General features: G+C 38.3%; 2 long non-coding RNA genes across 2 annotated transcripts; one reads left to right on the top strand and one right to left on the bottom strand.

The window, feature by feature from the left end:
• Positions 1-3,836: 3,836 nt before the first annotated feature.
• On the bottom strand, positions 3,837-16,921 carry LOC124880434. Its single transcript, XR_007041339.1, has 3 exons — positions 16,799-16,921; positions 4,761-4,926; positions 3,837-4,215 (listed from the first exon to the last, which is right to left on the bottom strand). It is a non-coding gene; the product is annotated as an uncharacterized LOC124880434 (long non-coding RNA).
• Positions 16,893-17,862, top strand: LOC124880436. The gene is made up of 3 exons (XR_007041341.1): positions 16,893-16,989; positions 17,661-17,711; positions 17,802-17,862. It is a non-coding gene; the product is annotated as an uncharacterized LOC124880436 (long non-coding RNA).
• Positions 17,863-22,375: the final 4,513 nt, after the last annotated feature.

The raw sequence follows: 22,375 nt of genomic DNA, 5'->3' as shown, positions 1-22,375 counted from the left end.
TCATTGCACACTAACTGAAATATTTCAGGTCTTTTATTGTCTTAATACGGATGATTTTGGCATACAGCTCATGAAAACCCAAAATTCCTATCTCACAAAATTAGCATATTTCATCCGACCAATAAAAGAAAAGTGTTTTTAATACAAAAACGTCAACCTTCAAAAAATCATGTACAGTTATGCACTCAATACTTGGTCGGGAATCCTTTGGCAGAAATGACTGCTTCAATGCGGCGTGGCATGGAGGCAATCAGCCTGTGGCACTGCTGAGGTCTTATGGAGGCCCAGGATGCTTCGATAGTGGCCTTTAGCTCATCCAGAGTGTTGGGTCTTGAGTCTCTCAATGTTCTCTTCACAATATCCCACAGATTCTCTATGGGGTTCAGGTCAGGAGAGTTGGCAGGCCAATTGAGCACAGTGATACCATGGTCAGTAAACCATTTACCAGTGGTTTTGGCACTGTGAGCAGGTGCCAGGTCGTGCTGAAAAATGAAATCTTCATCTCCATAAAACTTTTCAGCAGATGGAAGCATGAAGTGCTCCAAAATCTCCCGATAGCTAGCTGCATTGACCCTGCCCTTGATAAAACACAGTGGACCAACACCAGCAGCTGACACGGCACCCCAGACCATCACTGACTGTGGGTACTTGACACTGGACTTCTGGCATTTTGGCATTTCCTTCTCCCCAGTCTTCCTCCAGACTCTGGCACCTTGATTTCCGAATGACATGCAGAATTTGCTTTGATCCGAAAAAAGTACTTTGGACCACTGAGCAACAGTCCAGTGCTGCTTCTCTGTAGCCCAGGTCAGGCGCTTCTGCCGCAGTTTCTGGTTCAAAAGTGGCTGGACCTGGGGAATGCGGCACCTGTAGCCCATTTCCTGCACACGCCTGTGCACGGTGGCTCTGGATGTTTCTACTACAGACTCAGTCCAGTGCTTCCGCAGGTCCCCCAAGGTCTGGAATCGGCCCTTCTCCACAATCTTCCTCAGGGTCCGGTCTCCTCTTCTTGTTGTGCAGCATTTTCTGCCACACTTTTTCCTTCCCACAGACTTCCCACTGAGGTGCCTTGATACAGCACTCTGGGAACAGCCTATTCGTTCAGAAATTTCTTTCTGTGTCTTACCCTCTTGCTTGAGGGTGTCAATAGTGGCCTTCTGGACAGCAGTCAGGTCGGCAGTCTTACCCATGATTGGTGTTTGGAGTGATGAACCAGGCTGGGAGTTTTAAAGGCCTCAGGAATCTTTTGCAGGTGTTTAGAGTTAACTCGTTGATTCAGATGATTAGGTTCATAGCTCGTTTAGAGACCCTTTTAATGATATGCTAATTTTGTGAGATAGGAATTTTGGGTTTTCATGAGCTGTATGCCAAAATCATCCGTATTAAGACAATAAAAGACCTGAAATATTTCAGTTAGTGTGCAATGAATCTAAAATATATGAATGTTAAATTTTCATCATGACTTTATGGAAAATAATGAACTTTATCACAATATGCTAATATTTTGAGAAGGACCTGTATTAGAAACTGGCTGAAGAAACTGGTTGTTTAGAGTTTTGTATCCAAGCATATTAAAAGAACATTGAGTGGAAGAAAGAAGTGTGGTAGGAAAAGGTGCACCAGCAAAAGGGAGAACTACAGCCTTCAGAGGATTGACAAAAAAAAATTAAGAATTTGCTTCACATGGAATGGACTGAGGCTGGACTCGGTGCATCAATAACCACCACATGTAGACGAACTCTAGCCATGGGCTATAAATGTTGACAGCATCAAAAATGTCTTACCTTGGCTAAGGAGAATAAGAACTGGTCTGTTGCTGAATGGTCCAAAGTTCACACTGCCAAAGGTACCAAAAACTGGTTTAATGACCATTGTGTTCCTGTTCTTGATTGGCCAGCAAACTCCCCTGAAACCCATAGATGATCTATGGGCTGTTGTCAAGAGGAAGATGAGAGAAACCGGACCCAACAAGGCAGATGACCTGAAGGCAGCTATAAAGCAATCTGGGCTTCCATTACACCTAAGCAGTGGCACAGGCTAATCACCTCTATGGCGTGGTGCATTGATGCAGTAATTCATGCAAGAGACAGCCTAACCAAGTACTGAGTGCAAAGAAATTAACATACTTTTCAGAAGCCTGACATTTGTGCTTAAATCATCCTTTTTTGATCAAATGTGATGTTCTAATTTTTTGAGACACATAATTTATTTACCTGTAAGTCATAATCATCATAATTACAAGGAATAAAAGCTTGACATATTTCACTGAATGAATCTCTATAAAATAAAGTTTAACTTTCTGAAATATTACACTTTTATTCAATATTCCAAATTTTTTGAGATTTGCCTGTATGTGCACAATTAAAGTAGAGTTAATATTTTTATTTTTTTTATTTAAGTCTGCAGAAACAAAATCAACAGGGCTTAGGAGACTGTTGTTGAGCAGATGATGAATCGTTTACAAGTATAAGATTAAACACCATACTGACAATTACAAGGACAAGGAAAACTAAAGAATGTTATGTGGCTTAACACCTGCACAGTAGCAACAAATACTCAAAATACTTTCAAATAGCAGATGAACATTATTTTATGAACACATTAAACAGAAACTGTGAAAATCCTCAGATTTGACCTTTAGCACCGTGGGTTCTGTCTGCCCTACTTGAGGTATGAGCATCCTGTTTTATCTGACGGTTTCTGCCAATTGTTAGAGGAAGCATGTCAGCTGACTATCTGAACTCCTTGTTGACATTTGATTACTTTCAGTTTAATGAGATGAGGACACATTTAAGTACTAAGACTGTTGGAGTGACTGTACCTGCAGATACAGCTTTTATTTCAGAGTAAACAATGCAATCTTCTGTTACATAAGCCTTCCTTGTTGAGACACAGCAAAGACATGAAGATAAACCATACTAAATGATTTTTTTTTCATGTTTAGTGTGTCTTCGAAGCCTACTCTCTTTCACAGAGCTTTTCAGTTCAAACTGAGAATATGTAACATGTCTGGATTTATCTGCAACCAAAATATTTCAAGATTAGTGATCACCTGGCCAATAAACTAATTGTTACATCTGTAAGTGCTTTAAAATGTTTTATTTCCAAATCTGATGAGTATTATTTCCAATTTGAAAAACTAAGGATTAGAGGCTTTCTTGAAAGTAAATATTAAGTTTAATAAATATTTCCCCCTACTCTACTGTATTTCTGCTGCCTTTTTTGTGTTATACATTTGATAATCACACAGTTTTTCTGACAAATAGTTGAGCTCACATGCTATACTGACAGTATCCGCTTCTTTACTTCCTTTCCTCTTACTGCCTCACATCTGAAAGTAACTACTTGTGTTAAAGAAATATGTTTGTTTCGTGTGTTATTTGTTTTGACTTCAACGTCAGAGGTATTTGATGTCCGTCTGAACCATCTCCATCCAGCAGATCTCCACAGAGCAGCTCAAGGTCATACTGCCCCCTACTGGTATGGTTGTAGGACCTGTTTTCAGTTTGATACCAGGTTTCTCTGCAGTTATTAAAAACAATATTGGTACATATGCAAGAACAAACGTAAGACATACATTGTTAATGTGTTTAAGTTTGCAGTTATTATAAAATAAGGGATTGTTGGTTTGTTGAGTCACTTGTTAAAATCTATGGATGCTTCATTACTGAAAGATGCTGTGGTCAGTGTTTACAAAAAAGATTAATTTATGCAAAAAAAAAAAAAAAAAGAAGTACCTTTTTGGTGTTGTGGTTAGCGATTTACTGTTTGTGATTAACGACAGATTGTCATTGTTTTAGGAATTATTTTGACCCACATGCAAAACTCAGACCAGACAAGTTTCAAAGGTTTATTTAAACACACAAGGTGAGTTCTACTGGAATGAGGGTTGGAAGGTTTTTCGGGTCCACTGAAGAAAGAGGCAAGAGTTAGTTCTGATCTGGGGCGGAAGTACATCCATATAGCTCCAGAAGTTTTGCTTACTTGATCACTTGAGCAGAGAAATTCAGGAGGGTCATACCACTGGGCTTGGGAGTCAGGCAATCCAAATAGCTTGTCCAATGTTCGGTCTAGAATTCTCACAGAGGCAGGTGTTAGGAAGGTTAGGAACCGTGCCACAGTCAGAGATGAATAATCCAAATTCACAAACAGCAGTAGAAGGTGTAGAATGTCCGAGTCCAGCTCCGTAGGTAACAGCCCACACCTCACAGGTTTCTAACAGGAAGCAGGGAAAGATAAACAGGATTAGCAAAAGCCAAAAACAGACTGGCAAAGTTTCTCTGGCTTGGTGTTTGCACTAGAGCAACAACACTCAGGCACTGAAGGACTGGTGGCATGCTCCTAAGTACTCCTCCCAGGTAAGGCCAATCAGCCAAAGATCAGCAACACCTGTAGATGGTTAAAAGAAGCTCCAGGAGGACCCTGGTGGACAAGCACAGGAACGAACACTCCCAATTCCCAACACAGATCATACTTTACAACACATTTATGAAAACTAAATTACTTATATTGTAAACACCATAACTTATCTGTAGGAACAACAAACAGAAACCTTTTCAATTTTTATACTTCTGTTGTTTTATTAAAATAACAATAATAATACAATTATTATTTTAATACTTTCATTTGAATAAAAGAACAACTGCATAAAATGTATTTATAAAAAACAATCTTTAAATGTAGTGAACCATATACTAGAAGTGTTATAACTAGTGTTCACTGCAATTTAAGTACATTTTGCTGAATCATGAAAGACTTACCTAATACAGTAATAGAGACATTTTTACTGCACTTCTGCCAATCTGACATTTACAAGGACAAGGTGTCCTCTCTGCTCACATTACAGATGAAGATAACAGACTGCCCATTCAAAAAACTTGTTATTGTTTTTTCGTTGCCAGTTGGGTTCAGGGGTCAGCATTACATCTGTAACACAACACAGACAGTTTTGCATAGTTTTAAAAAGCCTGAAAGCAACAACATGGTACTGTTCTGTTCTTGCTTACAACACAAAGTGACGAATATAGGTAGTCTAAAATGGGAAAACAGAATAGAGTGTAATTTATCATACACTAAGAGTTAATCATATGGAAATAAATCAAAATGAAATCAGTGAAGTATGGAATTAAAATTGAAGCTACCTTGAGCTTGTCCACAGAAAAGAAAAACATTAAACAATAAATAAGGTTGAAACTTCAAATATTATATACAATGACATATTAATATTTACATCAGCCTCACAAAATGAAATATGTCGTACTCTTCCATCCAGCACTGACGGTATGTTTTCCTGTTTAACAAGAATTTCATTTTTCAAAGATGCACCTCAAAATATAATAAGTTTGTGATCAGAAAGATATTGATAATAACTAGTATACCTATTGAATCCAATTTGTTGTCTTGACAGAACTGATTTATCATTCCTGTGTGTCAACACCAAACACTTTGAACTTCCTACACAGCTTCTGAAAATTCACATTTACTGGAAAAGTGTTTCAAGTCTTGATCAAAAATGATCCTTTAAATCTTGTTATATTATGCCCATTTAAAAATTTGTTGGATCTAAAGTATCGTGCAAAATCTTGGGTTATCTATAGTTTTCCCCATTTTTCCTTATACAGGTGCTTCTCAAAATATTAGCATATTGTGATAAAGTTCATTATTTTCCATAATGTAATGATGAAAATTTAATATTCATATATTTTAGATTCATTGCACACTAACTGAAATATTTCAGGTATTTTATTGTCTTAATACGGATGATTTTGGCATACAGCTCATGAAAACCCAAAATTCCTATCTCACAAAATTAGCATATCATTAAAAGGGTCTCTAAACGAGCTATGAACCTAATCATCTGAATCAACAAGTTAACTCTAAACACCTGCAAAAGATTCCTGAGGCCTTTAAAACTCCCAGCCTGGTTCATCACTCAAAACCCCAATCATGGGTAAGACTGCCGACCTGACTGCTGTCCAGAAGGCCACTATTGACACCCTCAAGCAAGAGGGTAAGACACAGAAAGAAATTTCTGAACGAATAGGCTGTTCCCAGAGTGCTGTATCAAGGCACCTCAGTGGGAAGTCTGTGGGAAGGAAAAAGTGTGGCAGAAAACGCTGCACAACGAGAAGAGGTGACCGGACCCTGAGGAAGATTGTGGAGAAGGGCCGATTCCAGACCTTGGGGGACCTGCGGAAGCAGTGGACTGAGTCTGGAGTAGAAACATCCAGAGCCACCGTGCACAGGCGTGTGCAGGAAATGGGCTACAGGTGCCGCATTCCCCAGGTCCAGCCACTTTTGAACCAGAAACTGCGGCAGAAGCGCCTGACCTGGGCTACAGAGAAGCAGCACTGGACTGTTGCTCAGTGGTCCAAAGTACTTTTTTCGGATCAAAGCAAATTCTGCATGTCATTCGGAAATCAAGGTGCCAGAGTCTGGAGGAAGACTGGGGAGAAGGAAATGCCAAAATGCCAGAAGTCCAGTGTCAAGTACCCACAGTCAGTGATGGTCTGGGGTGCCGTGTCAGCTGCTGGTGTTGGTCCACTGTGTTTTATCAAGGGCAGGGTCAATGCAGCTAGCTATCGGGAGATTTTGGAGCACTTCATGCTTCCATCTGCTGAAAAGTTTTATGGAGATGAAGATTTCATTTTTCAGCACGACCTGGCACCTGCTCACAGTGCCAAAACCACTGGTAAATGGTTTACTGACCATGGTATCACTGTGCTCAATTGGCCTGCCAACTCTCCTGACCTGAACCCCATAGAGAATCTGTGGGATATTGTGAAGAGAACGTTGAGACACTCAAGACCCAACACTCTGGATGAGCTAAAGGCCGCTATCGAAGCATCCTGGGCCTCCATAAGACCTCAGCAGTGCCACAGGCTGATTGCCTCCATGCCACGCCGCATTGAAGCAGTCATTTCTGCGAAAGGATTCCCGACCAAGTATTGAGTGCATAACTGTACATGATTATTTGAAGGTTGACGTTTTTTGGATTAAAAACACTTTTCTTTTATTGGTCGGATGAAATATGCTAATTTTGTGAAATAGGAATTTTGGGTTTTCATGAGCTGTATGCCAAAATCATCCATATTAAGACAATAAAAGACCTGAAATATTTCAGTTAGTGTGCAATGAATCTAAAATATATGAATGTTAAATTTTCATCATGACATTATGGAAAATAATTAACTTTATCACAATATGCTAATATTTTGAGAAGGACCTGTAAGTTGCCTCAAGAGTGGAAAATATTACACAATCTTCTAAAGAGGTATTGATCAGTATTTTATCAGACTTTCCAACAGTTTCAGACTTTTATATTTGGAGTTTGAACGGTTTCACGTTCATTTTCAGTAAAAAAATTGTTATGTAAAGTTTTGTACGTTTACCTTCTCAGTATAATAGGTGGCACAGGTAGCTTGATTAATAGCCAAAGCTATTGCTGCTAAAACTAAGGTTTGAGGTCAGTAACTCTGTCACGAGGTATAAAGATGAATACATTTTACAACACTCAACATACATTGACCAGAATACAACATTACTCCTTTTGTTCTTAACACATTTCCGTAATTGGCACCATTCAGACAAACATATAAGGTTACACCATAAGCCCAGCAGTCAAAGCCAAGTGCTTCAAATCTTGATTTCAAAGCCAAATATAAAAGTAATTCTGCTTTGTAGAAACATTTCAGCTTTTAAGAAAGTTGTATGGTGTGTGCAGGAAAACACAAGACTGTGAGAAACAGGAAATATGTTTCATCTTAATATGACATCAAACCTCAACAGTCGCTCCTGCCTTCAAAACACACACACATATAACAAACCACTTCCTCAAACGTCTGCCTCACAACATATCATATCTCAATTTCAACCTGAAAAGACTGACAATAAGAAACCCACAGATGGCGATTAAAGAAGTTTATTGACAAAAGTTAATATCTTTGGGGCTCGGACCCCGGAGGACTGAGAATGACATGAGTTTAAATGAACTTCTTAGGCTTAGAATTAGATAAGTCTTCCCCCCTTTGGGATCTGATACAGGTGGTGGAGTGAAGGTCTAAGAAGGTTAAGGAGAAGTATGGAAGGGAGATGGTGGAGGAGGAGCAGAGGAGGGTCGAAGCTCAGCTGAAGAGCGGGAAATCCATGACTGGAGTTCCTTAAAGGCGAAGCCTCGGAGGATGATTGATTGAAGACACATGCGGACCTGACGCTGATTGGATGGAGGATAGACGCATGGTGGAGTCATAGGACGGCTAAGGTAGGAGGTGACTCTTTCAGTTTGAAGTCAAAACTCCATATCATAGCGATATGATGAAACAAATGGCAGAACAACTTGTGAAAATTAGAGATTACATAATGAACTTGCTGTTAACACTTTTAGGAAGGTCTTCAGTTAATCATTTTGTATGTAGCCATTATAGTGCAACAATAATAGCTGTGGAACAGCGTTTGGCTTTCAGCTTCTACTAATAATTATAAATAAGTATTAGTTATTCACAAAATTATTGAAAAAGTTTCAATATTTGCTTTTAAAGATTTGTTTGGCACCAGTGGCCTTTATTCTATAGTAATCAGACAGGAAAGAGGGTGGAAACAGATGCCCTAGCCACCTCAGCTGAGTCCTCTGAATGATAGTCTGGTTACTCCCCTAGTAGGCCCACCACCTGCAGGAGGAACCATGAGGTAGGTACTGGTGCAAAGAGGATTGGGCGGCGTTCGAAGGTGAAGACCTTGACGACCCGAGCCCCTGTTGCTTAAAATGGCTCTAGGGACGGTGAATATCACCTCACTGGGGGGGACAGAGGCTGAGCCCGAGCTTGTACTGGAGGTTAAGAGATATCGACTAGATATAGTCCGGCTCACCTCTATGTATAGTGTGGGCAATAGGTGAAGCAGTAAATTTGTGCATTGAAGTTCTCAAACAGCAAGCACTGCACACATAAATATATAAAACTGTTATGATTTGGGGTTTCAGGCACGTCCCACTGGGAGGAGGCCCAGGGGACGGCTGGCCTGGGAACGCCTTGGGCTCCCCCCGGAGGAGCTGGAAGAGGTGTCTGGGGAGCGGGACGGCTGGATGTCTCTTCTGAGTCTGCTGCCCCCGTGACCCGGTCCCGGATAAGCGTAAGACGACAAGTACGGGTACGAGTACAGTTTGTCTCTGACTCTTTATTGCTACACTGTGCATGCTATATTGAGGAAACTACACAATAACTTCAACTAGCTGCAAAGTAAGATTAAATCTAGGTTCAAACCAAATCGAAAGAATAGCAAAATGGAAAGACCCAGATGAGATCATAATGATGTCTTCAACCTCATTGCTACATATGGTAGCATAAATATTCTTTGTGCAGCAGGTGTTAGATTGGATCAACTGCGGGTTCTAGTCTAATTGACCACAATCTTGACATCATAGCTCTGCTGTTTCAAGACTTTAAAGGCTGCTAAAATCTCAGAGCCATGATTGGGTCCATTCAGAGGTTTGTTCTCAGACAAACCCTTAAAAAATGAAAAATTATTTCAACTGAAAAGCATAGCTCAAAAATATTGATCTATGCTTCCTCTCTGCACCTGTAGTCAGAAATGAAACAGCACTTTGAGAAGATACTGTATGTGCTTTGGTAACATTGCCAAAAGGTTACATACCTCTAGTGCTTCATCACTGAAAATATTGGGCCTTGATTCTTTAATAACTCTTGTAATAGTCTCACTTTATACATTTTGTAATATTTTAGCGTAAAACCAAAACACATTAAACTTAAACATATTAAACACCTGTTGTTGTGGACATTTTCTTGTGACAAGTAAATAATGTTCTGTCTTCACTAAAAGCAATATATATTGTTGTTTAGATTAAATAAATAGTATTTTAATTATACAGCTTTCCTGCACATTTCTTCTACACCAGGCTGGTATTTGTGGAAGACGTGAGTGTGATGACAGAATATATTTATATCCTTCCTGCCACAGACTTTGACATTGTGAAGAAGGAGTGACTGGTTGTACGTCATACATTTGTAAAACCTTTATGCTTTATTGTGATAGCTTTTTGTTAACAAGTAGGCTATGCTTTTGATTTAACACGTTTTCAGCAGTATTTAGACTAGGTTCACAAACAAGCATACCTGATGGAAAACAAAAAAGACAAAAGCACCCTGTTTGTTATGCTAGAAATAGCATATCTAACACATGCTTCAAGTTTAAGAACACCATGGGGGCATAGTACACTAATATTTAAGTAAATTAACTGTGTTTTCCATCAACTTCACCAAGACTGTGTGCGACTTGATGCAAGCAATACATGCATGGGGGAGATAAGTTCACTATAGTAAATTTATTGTGCAGTGGGACTGCAAAAAGTGTGAAGCGCTCAGTGTTTAAATTAGTCTGTGGTTTTCTGATGTCACTCCTATATAAAAAGCTACACTGTCCCTAGGAACCAAAGAGTGTTTGCTTGTCAGACAGAAACAGTAGTAATGAGGATGGTACATACTTTGCTCTCTGCACTGTTCTTAATTTGTGAGTAAAGATGGTTTTTAGCAACCTGTTTTCTTTATGTGGTCGTTATGTTTTTAAAAGAATTACTGAAATTTGTGTCTTTTTAAAAGTGACTGAAAATCCTTATTTATCAACAGTAACATTTTTTTTTAATGTCATAAATAATATTGGAACAATTTTCTATTCAAAATGTAATTATGAGAAACCTGTATTATTTTTGTTTCTTTTGAATAATATGTTAATTTCCTTTTTCCTTTTTAAGTGTTTAGTCCATACCTCTACTGTGGACAAGTGCATGGTAAGTGCTGACCTTTGCATTCAATATCCTCTCAACTTATTTAAAATGTAATATGCAGATAAATAAATTAAAACAGATGAACAAAAATAAGGCAGAATTAGTAAAAGTTCAGTGAAAGCCAGGCTAAAAAGCTATGTATCTATTTGAATGGTGCTTCAGTATGTCTTAGTTTAAACTTTAAGTAACAACATATGACCTTTCTCAGAAGACCATGGGAGGGAAGGAGTTGTAAGGTCTTATAGGTTGGGCTAAAATTATTAATATGTTTAAAAAGCCAAAAAAGCTACTTAAAATCAGTTCCATATGTAAGCAGGTTGCCAGATAACAGACTTTAAAATATTGTCATAAGCAAAATAAGACGACATTATCAACGCTGCAGTCTAATGAGTTCCAAGCAGCCTGTAGGGACTGAAATGAATACTTGCACTTTATGGCTAAATAGTGAGATTTCAAGCAAGGGTTCCACTGTGCTCTCTTTGATTTATGACAAGGGAAAATATGCAGCATTGTCATACAAGTCACCTATGCAAAAAATCAAAAAGAAACTGGAAATATGTTTGAGCTCACTGATTTTATTTCTTATTCAATCCATTATCAACCTGTTTATTCTTCACTTAACTTTGATTTGCTGAACCAAAACTTCTGATTTGATACAACTTATTGATCATCTGGTTCTTTAGTCACTAAAAAATCAATCAGGTAAATTCACACTCATTAAAAAATAAAAAAAATGGACCTCTAGTTCATAAACTGGTTCTGATTTGGATTCCAAACCAACCAAGGATATTGCTAATTTTTGGAACTTAATAAAATGTCACGTTCTGCCAGGGTTAGGTTTTCTGCAATCCTGTTATTTATGTTTCATATTAGATTCATTCTGGTGTTTAGATATTTGTCACTTCCTATGTCAGATGTTTTAGTTTGTATTTTCTAGATCTGTTTACTCCCTGTTTATGTTCTTTAAGTAGTCTCATTGTTTACTTATTTCTGTTCACTTTCTGTGACAGATGTTTTCTGTTACCTCCCTGGACTCCCTCCTCATTAGTTTTAATTAGCCTCCCCCCTTCAGTTGCCTTCAGTCTCTCTCTTCCACCAGCTGCTCCTGATTCCCCTTTGATTACCTCCCTGTGTTTATTGATCCATTCTCCACCCTTCCTCAGCATTTATACTCTCTGGCTGTCATTTTCCTCAACTGTTTCCTCCTGTAAAGTACTACCCGTTCCATGTCCTTAGACCTGCCTGTGTTTTTCATGTCCTGCCTACATTTCCATATTACTAAAAGCATTTATCTACTCACCATGCTGCTTCCTCGCTCTTGCCTGCACTTTGGTCCTGCAATAACTCACCCGACAAAAGATAAAAACAAAATAACAGTATTACATGCTCTCATTAAACAATCTCTATTTAATGTGTAAATCCGTCCAGATTTTCCAAGTTAGCTAGGATTAGCCAGGATAATTTAGTTCTTATGCCAAAAACTGTCGCGTTTGACAAGGTGGAGGACCCCAGAATGCACACGAGCAGGCAGCATGACGGTAAGTGAGAGAGTTAATTTCCAAAAACAAAAACACAAAAACTCACTCACAAGGGAGGCAGGAACAAAATACTAAGTGGGCAAAACAGGCAGGCATGGCGTGGTCAAAAGAACAGGAACCAGCGATGTGAAATGGAATGTTTCCGCAATGAGTAACAGAACAGATGTGAATTTATGGAGCGTGAACCAGGTGAAGCAAGGAGACAGAAAGCTAGGTGCAGGTGAACCGAATGAAGTTAATTGCTATGGCAGACAGAAACATGGCTAGAACACCAAAGAGAAATATAACTAGAAAAACAGAACCGCAGCATGATCCAAAACATAACTTTACAAAACTAACAACTAGAAGACAAAAACTAAAGCATGACCAGGAAAATAAGCAGAAGCATGATTCAAAGCAAAATTCGACAAAAGATTAACAGAAACACCCACAAATCATGACAAAAACTTTATAAAATGTCCCTTTACCAAACCAACTAAAGCCTAAATTTACCAATTTCTTGTTTGATGTTTTGTGAAACATTAAAACCTAACTGGGTAATATTTGTAGTCATATTTACAGAATGTAATAAAACCTAGAAATTTGAGTCTGCAAAAAAATGCAACTTTGAAATAGACTATGTGTTGAAACATAGAATGTAACACTGTAAAAAACTATCTCAGATTGATTCCTTTCCTCCTTATGCCTATAAAATATCTTATTGATGAGGTGACTTTAGGAGGATGTTGGGCAAAAGATGAGCCAGACTGAAATGAGATAAGAGAATCTAGAAATTATCCCTTTTTATTTATTTATTTATTTTTGATTTGTTAGCCAAAAAAGGTAAAATAAGAGTTAATGAGTATGTAGTTAATACTTCTGATTGCAGGAAGGGATCAGTTTTGTATTTTTATTTTTTTCTAAAAATGGGGGAGCAAAACCTTGAAATTGCTCCTCTACTTTTATGCCCACTGATCAGATGCCTATGTGTTGAACAATGATAAACTGTTTTCAGTCCACCTAAGTCAGTATGTATTAGATCTTCTTTTACTGTCATAATGGTTTGCAACATTACATTACAATTTTCCAATCCAAAAACAATTACAGCCTAAAAAGGAGAGAAATGGGCCCATCCATTGGCATCGCTCTTACTAGAGCTGCAGCAGCCTTTTAGTTTTATTGGGTTTGAATTCAGTTGAACAAATTACAGATGTGATTACTACCATTTCCAAAATAAGAAAATAAAGTAGTTTACATTACTCCCACTCTGACAATTTTTGTATTTATTTTCTTCAAATGCCAACTGAACAGCAAAGGCTGCTCAGGCCTCACTCAGTGCAAACAGCAGAGAAATACCAGCAGGGGGCAGTGTCACAATGACCTGCTGTGTGGACGTGTCTGCAGACTGGAGATACTACTGGTTCAAAGAAACCTCAGAGTGTTCTAATGCTTTCACCATAAAAAATGGAACATCAGAACAGAATATTAGTATTTCAGAAGGAGGCATCTATTACTGCAGAGGAGGAAGAAGAGATCCCGTTTTCTTCACAGAGAACAGTAACAGAGTTACGATTTACAAAAGAGGTGAGTTTTGTCTGTAAACAAATATGCATCCTCACATGTATTCATGAAAATCATCTGAGAATATGGCGTATTTCTCTGTTTTAATTATTTTGTCATTTATGTTTTTTACCCTTCAAAACACCTGTCAATCCAGCAAAGATAACACTAAATGATATCTGGTCCAAGGTGTTTATTGGGGAGAGTATCAGTCTGACATGTGAGATTTCAGATGATGGAGGCACTGAGTGGGCGTACGAGTGGAGGACATCTAGCTCAGAAACAACAGCAGAGAGCACTGAAAAGTGGGTTTTCAATGCTTCTGTTACCAGTGCTGGCGAGTACTCGTGCAGAGGGAAAAAGAAGCTGGACTTGTGTTCCTCAACAATTTGGAGTTATCCCATCAAAATGACAGTGATGTGTAAGTTTTATTTTTATCTATGCATTTAAACAACAAACCCAAAATATCAGCTACTTCACTATGATTTGAATTTACATATATGTTATGATGGCAAAAATACAGAGAGGCTTTTGTAGTAATAATCAGACTGCGGTCAGAAAGTAGAAGGAGAGCATAAGATCAGTGAGTCAGAAAAAAACAATTTTTTTAACTGATGCCTTTTTTTATTACAAGGAGAAAAGACATTTCCTCCATTTATACATATAGTATAAATCACTAACAGCAAGTTGTCCAGGTCCTGAAAAAGCAAAGCAGCCCAGATCATTACACTGCAACCACAATATTTGATTCTCAGCATAATGTTCTTTTTATGAAATGCTCCGTTAGTTTTATGTTAGGTGTAAAGGGATGCAAAACTTCAAAAAAAAAAAAAAAAAGAAATCCACTTCTGTTTTGCCAGTCCATAAATTATTTTTTCAAAATTCTTGAGTATATGACAAATGTGATAGGCCTTGATGTTGGCTTTGGTCAGCAATGGTTTTAGCCTTGAATCTTCCATAGATGCCATTTTCAAGTCATGTTTTTCTTATTGCTCTTATTGATGAATAACAATAAGAACACTGACCTTAACTGAGGCAAGTGAGGCATTAAGTGGCTCAGATGTTATTCTTGGTAAAGTGCTCTTGAAGTAATTTTGATTGGCTCGCCACTCCTGGAAATATTCACCAAAGTTCCATGTTTTCTCTGTTTGTGGATAATGGCTCGCAGTGCTGTTTCCTGGAGTACCAAACCATTACAAAAGGCTTTGTAAACCTTTACTGGACTAATCAATATCAATTACTTTGTTTCTCATCTGTTCTTGAATTTCTGTAGATCTGGACATGATGTGTTGCTTTATAGTCTCTCTGCCTACTTCATGCTGTCAGACAGGTTCAATTCAAGTTATTTTTTGATGCTACACAACAGGCAGTTATTGGTCATGGGTATGGCCAGTGAAATTGTGTTTGTGTATCTGTGTGTGTGTGTGTGTGTGTGTGTGTGTGTGTGTGGTGTGTGTGTGTGTTTGTGTATCTGTGTGTGTGTGTTCCTGTCTTGGCATCACAGTGAGAACCATTTTCCCGATTTCACCATCAAATTGAGGACCGTTTGTACCAAAGTGAGGACATTTTGCTGGTCCTCACGACCTATTTTGCTAACGGTTAGGTTTAGGACTAAGATGTGAATTGAGTTTAGGTTAAGGTTAGGGTGAGGCATGAACTGGTAATGGTTAGGTTTAGGGTTATTGTCAGGGTTAGGGCATAGAAAGGGTTGAAAATGACTGAAAATCAATGGAAGTCAATGGGAGTCAACACATGGTCCTCACTACATATAGCAAAACAAGAGTGTGTGTGTGTGTGTGTGTGTGTGTGTGTGTGTGTGTGTGTGTGTGTGTGTGTGTGTGTGTGTGTGTGTGTGTGTGTGTGTTCTAGCATTTGTTACAGTGTACGGCCCATTTGTCCAACATTTATTACTCTGTGAGGGCCCAATGCTCCTAAAGAAAAACTGCTGTTTTTGGGTTAAGGGTTAGGTTTAAGACCAGGGTGTGAATTTAGTTTAGGTTAGGCTTAGGGTTAGGTCCAGCCTAATTCCAATGAGTTGAGATGTTGTGTAAAACGTAAATAAAAACAGAATACAATAATTCGCAAATCATGGACTTGATTCCACTACAAAGACAAGATATTTAATGTTCAAACTGATAAACTTTATTGTTTTCTTGTAAATATTCACTCATTTTGAATATGATGCCTGCAGCACATTTCAAGTCTAGTCTAGTACCCGCACTCTTTTACTATGAAGCCACATTATTGTGACACATGCAGAATGTAGCTTAGCATTGTCTTGCTGAAATAAGCAGGACGTCCCTGAAAAAGACGTTGCTTGGATGGCAACATCTATGTTGCTCCAAAACCTGTATGTACCTTTCAGCATTAATGGTGCCTTTACCGATGTGCAAGTTACCCATGCCATGGGCACTAACACTGCCCCGTATCATCACAGATGCTGGCTTTTGAACTTTGCACTGTTAACAATCCAGATAGTTATTTTCCTTGAAATCCATGATTTCCAAAAACAATAGGAAATGTGGACTCATCAGAGCAACGCACACTTTTCCGCTTTGCATCAGTCCATCTCAGATGAGCTCAGAGAAGCCGGCGGCATTTCTGGGTGTTGTTGATATATGGCTTTCGTCATGTGTCATGACCCTCTTGTGTTAGTTGTTTGAGATTGAGTTACTTGTATCTCCAGTTTATGCCTGTTTCTATTATTTGTGCTACCATTTTAGGTTATTACTTTATCCACTTATTTCCACTTGAGCCCAGCTTTTCTGCAAGCTGGGTTCAAGATAACTGCTGTTCATTTTCATGAAGTTAAAGTACAGTGGAGGTCATTACTTTCATCTCATGTTTCTCCAACATAAACAGCAGGTAAACCAAAGGCCAAAATAAGTGTCAATTTTTTTCCTTTGAATGGAAAATGGACTCTGACCTGCTCGGTGAAACCATCACGATCTTGGAAATACTTCTGGTACAAGGGTGAAGTCCTGCCCACACATCAAGTTGCTGAGAGCAACGAACACATCCATGTGTCACAGACAGGACTTTACTGGTGTAGAGGAGGAAGAGGAGACCCAATTTACTACACAGAGTTTAGCGAGTCACTGAAAGTGGGCACACAGGGTGAGTTTCCATCAACAACATACAAGAAAATTCATAAATCTAATTGTATTTAGCTAATTCAAGCATAGAAACTGGTGGAACTCTTAATATATTATCTTTCCTTTTTTTGTGACATAATGTTAAGAAAAATTTGTCATTTTAGAGGAAAGCATTTTAGAGGAAAGCAGCTCTCTTATCACTGGACTGGCTTGTGGAAGTCTTCTAATAAAGCTTGTTTTGCTGTTAATGTGCTGGTACACAAATGTTATAGGTAAGACTTTTTAATGAAAAATTTCTTAACCATATTCCATGACATGTATCAATCTTAGTGTTACTATGTAGTGCAGTAACTTTTAAAACCTCTTTTCACAGATCTATGTTACATCAAGTATGTACTGATTTCCTTTATTTTAAAGATAACATAGTTACGTATGTCCTCTTCCTAATAAATTTTCAATATTTCCCTTACATTTTAGATTCATTCAATCTGTGAACCTCAATCAAGCCTCTGCTGCACAACAAACAATTAGCCAGGATGAAATCCATATTTACTCAACCCTTCTTCACGGTCAGCTTTGAATAATAAATATAAAGCATTATTGCAGCTTCTTGTCCAGAAAAAGACACTTTTTTTGTCTTGTCAAGGCTTAAGTCTCTGATTTTGTATTGTCTATTATTTTACTGACTTATAGGTGACCAAGCTGTCTATGAATCTCTGCCCCACAACAAAAACATTGAAATTGGTAAAGTTCACACTTTGATTCTTGTGAAAATATCAGTAAATGCTATATAAGAACCATCTGATGTGTACAAATGTACCATTATTATTTTAGGGGAAGCAGCAGATGATGACTCTGCTCTTGCATCTTGTGATCAGGTGATCTAACACGAAACAAGCAGTAAGTACAAAAACTCTAAAATAATGTTTGATTTACGCACCTGTACAAATACAAACTTCAAGCTATGCAAAAAAAACATCATATGGTTAAATAAAAACATAGATAATGACACAATGAGATAAAATAGAACAATATAGCTACTGAGCCATTAGTATTCATTTCAAATCTAAATGCTGGTAATTAAAGCAGAATTACCTGTGAGTCTTTCTGCAGGGTAAAACAGATTGTTAAGCTTATTAAAATGCTTTTTAATATATTAGTTGAGTTGTTAGTTCAAAATAGCTATAAATGTTTTTATTTATTTACATGTGTTGATTATCATCTTTATTTTATCCATTCTATTTGTTTTTGTTTTTTAGTTTCCATACCTTATGTAACTTTGTTGTGTTCCAGGTCCAGAAGAAGAAGCATTGGAGCAAACATCTAATGCCATTTAAAATCCCCAAGTCAGCTTTATAAAGACTTGCATTATATGGATGTAATTTCATCAACATGAAATATTGACTTATAAACCAAGCGTTTGTACTGAATAATTTAAACTAATATCACAATTATGAAAAAGCTTTGAAAAATGGAAGCAGAAAGTATATATTTGTCTTTCAATATCAACCTTTAGTAATTTGCTGCCATAGACTAGGTAGCAACTGTTGTGTTTTTTGTGAAATGTTTTGGCATTTCTCTGAGTTTTAACGGTTCAGATTTAGACCCTCAGCCTTACCAAGGTGTCAGCAACCTTTACCATCTAAAGATGCATTTTTAATCAGAATATTTTTCTTCAGTTCTATTTTTTATTTAGAAAAAAGCACATAGTTTGCAACAATGGAAATTCTACATAGATACTGCATTAAAAACACACAGAAAAACATTTAAACCACCATTATTAAATCACCTTATATTTTAAAACCCTTCTCAGTTAACAGAAGGCCTTGTGTGGGAGCTAAAGAACCAAATTTGACTCCGAAGCTGCAGGCTCCAGACTCCTACCCTAACTGAATAGGGAATGGAAGCTTCAGGTTGTCAGCTAATGCTACTTAGAAAGTCTGCATATCTCTTTTTTTAACTTTGAGTTGTCTTAATGCAATATGATCAAACTTGCCATGTTATCCATCCTTTAACTGTGATAACCCTTTAAGTTGTAGTTTGGGTATTTTCAAGTTATGTTCTGTGAAGTTATCATCTGTAATGGTTGTCTTGCATTTGTAGAAAGATGTTATATCACTTTAGCTTTTTGGAAATAAAATAAGTCCTTGGAGTCGTAGAAGCTAAAAACTTGTCAGATCTGCCACCAGATCAATTCCCCACATCAGCTATAACTCATCAGTGTGCTTCAGCTCTGCCAAGAACAGAGTAAACTGTTGGATTTAGAGACAGTTTTGCAGCAGCATCTAACAATATGTTCCTGAGCTTTTGAGAAGCTTTTGTGAGCTTAATGAGGATGTACTTAATATTACAGTGATTTCTCATTGTTCCACTACGGCTGGGGGAACTATTACCAATATGAACTTCACAAAGCCTTAATTCAACAAATCTGAGCTTACCCTGTAAAATCTGAGTTACCTGGCATGTGCAGAAACTGTTTGTTCTTTTAATTCAGGACTGAAAACTTTACTGCCTGCAACTAACCCTTAAAGGTCTAAGGTTGGTTAAATATGGTTGATAATCATGTATTACTTTGCCTATATTACATTTTGGAATGTTTCATTTTTATGTGCATTGTATTTGGTGTTTTTAATGTGTGTTGTTGGGCAATAATATGTTTACGTTATTTAATATTTAATTAAATAGCTTTCGGTCTGTGTGTTATGGCCGATATGGGTTTAAACCACTAGCCTCAAGGCTTAGAGGTCTGTTCACATTGGCTCACCAGGTAGCCTGTGCCCACCACAAACAAAAGCTAAACTAATTTTACTCTGTCCAGACACTACCTCTTACATGAAACGTTCTGATGAACAGAAGGTCCAAAGGGGTTTAAGTTGCGTAGTGAATGCAATGAACAAAGAAAAGTGCTCCCAGACCTGGCAGTTCTTATGCTGTCCTCTCTCTGCGTAAGTCTTTTGAATCTGTTGTTACAGCCATATGCTTCATTGGATAAGTGATGCATGTTGCAGTGTGTCTGCCCCTTTGCTCCTCCTCTGTGCAGGAGTTCTGGAGCACAGCGTATAAAAGCTGTCTGTTTTCTCCTTCCAGGGAAGAGAGGAATGGGTCTCTCTCTGCTGGTCTTCATGACGCACATGTGTGGGCTGCTCTGCTGCTGGGCCACATCTCATCCCCATTATGAACATTTGAGTTTGTCCTTATATTTAGTCAGTCAGTCATTTTCTACCGCTTATTCCATAGTGGGTCACGGGGAAGCTGGTGCCTATCTCCAGCAGTCTATGGGCGAGATGCGGGCCACACCCTGGACAGGTCGCCAGTCCATCACAGGTCCTTATATTTAAATAATTGTTAATTTAATACAATTTTACCTGTGCCATGGTGTCTCGTTTTCGTTATGGCCCTTAGCCAGTCATAACACTGTACCCACATACATTATTTAATGGCATAATTCCTTTTTGGATATTATGTTTCGTGTTAGTTTATTTCTCAAAAACATGACAATCCAACAATAAATAATTTTTTCTCTCTAGACACTGGATTGCAAAGTGTGAGCCCAGGACAACAGTTTTCTGATTTGCTCACACAGCAGGCCTTTGGCGATTTAAGTTACACTTCTATCAGATAAAGATACAAGTAATTTTAGATCCTATTTACAGCAGTCAGAATCAATGACTGAGCTGACAAAACATCATGTTCTGACTACATGAAAAAGGCTCTGTCTGTGTGAGTAGGCAGAGTAAAATGCCCCTACAGCCATGTCACTGGCTGAAACGGTGAGTGGGAAGGAAGTGGAATGAGGCAACAGCCAACTAGAGAGCAGAATGAGTGGGTGTGGGACAGAAAGTCCTCTTGAACAGAAGATATCCCAAAGTTTATAGTCAGCATCTGGATGTCCTGAAATGACAAACTTGGCTTAAATGAGAGTTGATGAGGACATCAGTGTGGGACATTGAAGACTCAACAATGAGACAAAACTTGTTCCGGCTTTAAATACCACTCTATGGGTAAGAATTGATCTGGCTGTATGCTTATTCCACAAGATGGACTTTGATTGTCTGGCCTATTTTTACTTTCTAACTGAACTCTGATTGGACAGTAATGTAGCTGAGTCCTGATATGAGAGTACAGCAAGCAGAGCCCTTTGACTGACAGAAGATGTCCTTTAGTGCAAAGAAGAAGCAGTCATCCTCTGAGCTCTCTGACTCTGCCACCCGTACTCATTCTCAGCGCTATCCTCCATTGACCCCTCCACTCCATCTCAGGTCTCTGCAACTTGTTGCTAGGCAACCACAAACACCTGTTGTACTGCGGGAGCGTAGAAAGGTCAAAGGTCAGGGCTCAGCTATCAGGGAGTCCTGGCCACGTGTCTCAGCGACAACCTACCAGAGATCTCTGACTACAGAAACTCGGCAACGACCCTCCAGCCAACCAAGATTAGACATCGTCTTGTTAACTCCAACTCCAACTGTGTCCCAGAATCCGACACTTCCTGCAGCCTCTCTTCATCGGTCAGTTCCTGCTAGAGCTACGCCCCATGGGCGAAGTTCCGATTTTACCATGATGTCACTACTGCTGTTTTGCCACAGGTAACCTTGGAGATCAAATGATGCAGGTAATATCTGATTTACTAGGACAGTGTTTTTTAACCCTGGTCCTCAAGGCACACTGCCCTACATGTTTTAGAAGTTTCCCTGCTTCAGCACAGCCCTAATTTTAGGCTTTTGCTGAACTGCAATCTTCTGAATCAGGTGTGTTAAAGCAGGGAAACATCTAAAACATGCAGGACAGTGTGCCTTGAGGACGAGGGTTAAAAGAGCACTGCATTAGGAGAAGAACATACCAGAGTGTGAAGTACACACACAATTTATTTGTTGACATTTAAACTAATTACCATCCCTTGGAATGATTATCTAACTCAGCATCATTGTTTTGTTGCTGATGTTTTTGCGGTACAGGAAGACATCTACCATCTGATTTTATCCTTGCAATGCCTCTTTCTCACCTTGGGGGTAATTTTGTATGTTCTTTAACAATAATTGTTTTAAATTGATTTTTCCAGTATATTCTTAGTATTCACTGCAAGGAAACTGAGCTATGTGACTAGTTTTCACAATAGTATCTCCCTGCAAGAGCTTAGAATTATCTAGTTTGATCATTTTCTCCTTCATAAGAGCCACATATCAAGGAAAAAACCAACAACCACTTGAAATAGGATGCAATATAAAATGTTCTGTAAAATAATGCAATAAAATGCAAATTGAGATTATGAACATTTAATTTCCAAATGAAACATATATAGATTAATTACACATGGTTGTTTTTAAGCCTTTATTTGTGTTAATTATATTATTTTTTGCCACATGACATTTAAGTTTAGAATATTGCATCAGACCAATAAAAAAATACTAACA

Source organism: Girardinichthys multiradiatus, chromosome 14 (assembly GCF_021462225.1).
Source record: "Girardinichthys multiradiatus isolate DD_20200921_A chromosome 14, DD_fGirMul_XY1, whole genome shotgun sequence".
Lineage (NCBI taxonomy): Eukaryota > Metazoa > Chordata > Actinopteri > Cyprinodontiformes > Goodeidae > Girardinichthys > Girardinichthys multiradiatus.
Note: the sequence above shows the minus strand (reverse complement) of the source record. Positions and strands in the feature narration are given on the sequence as shown.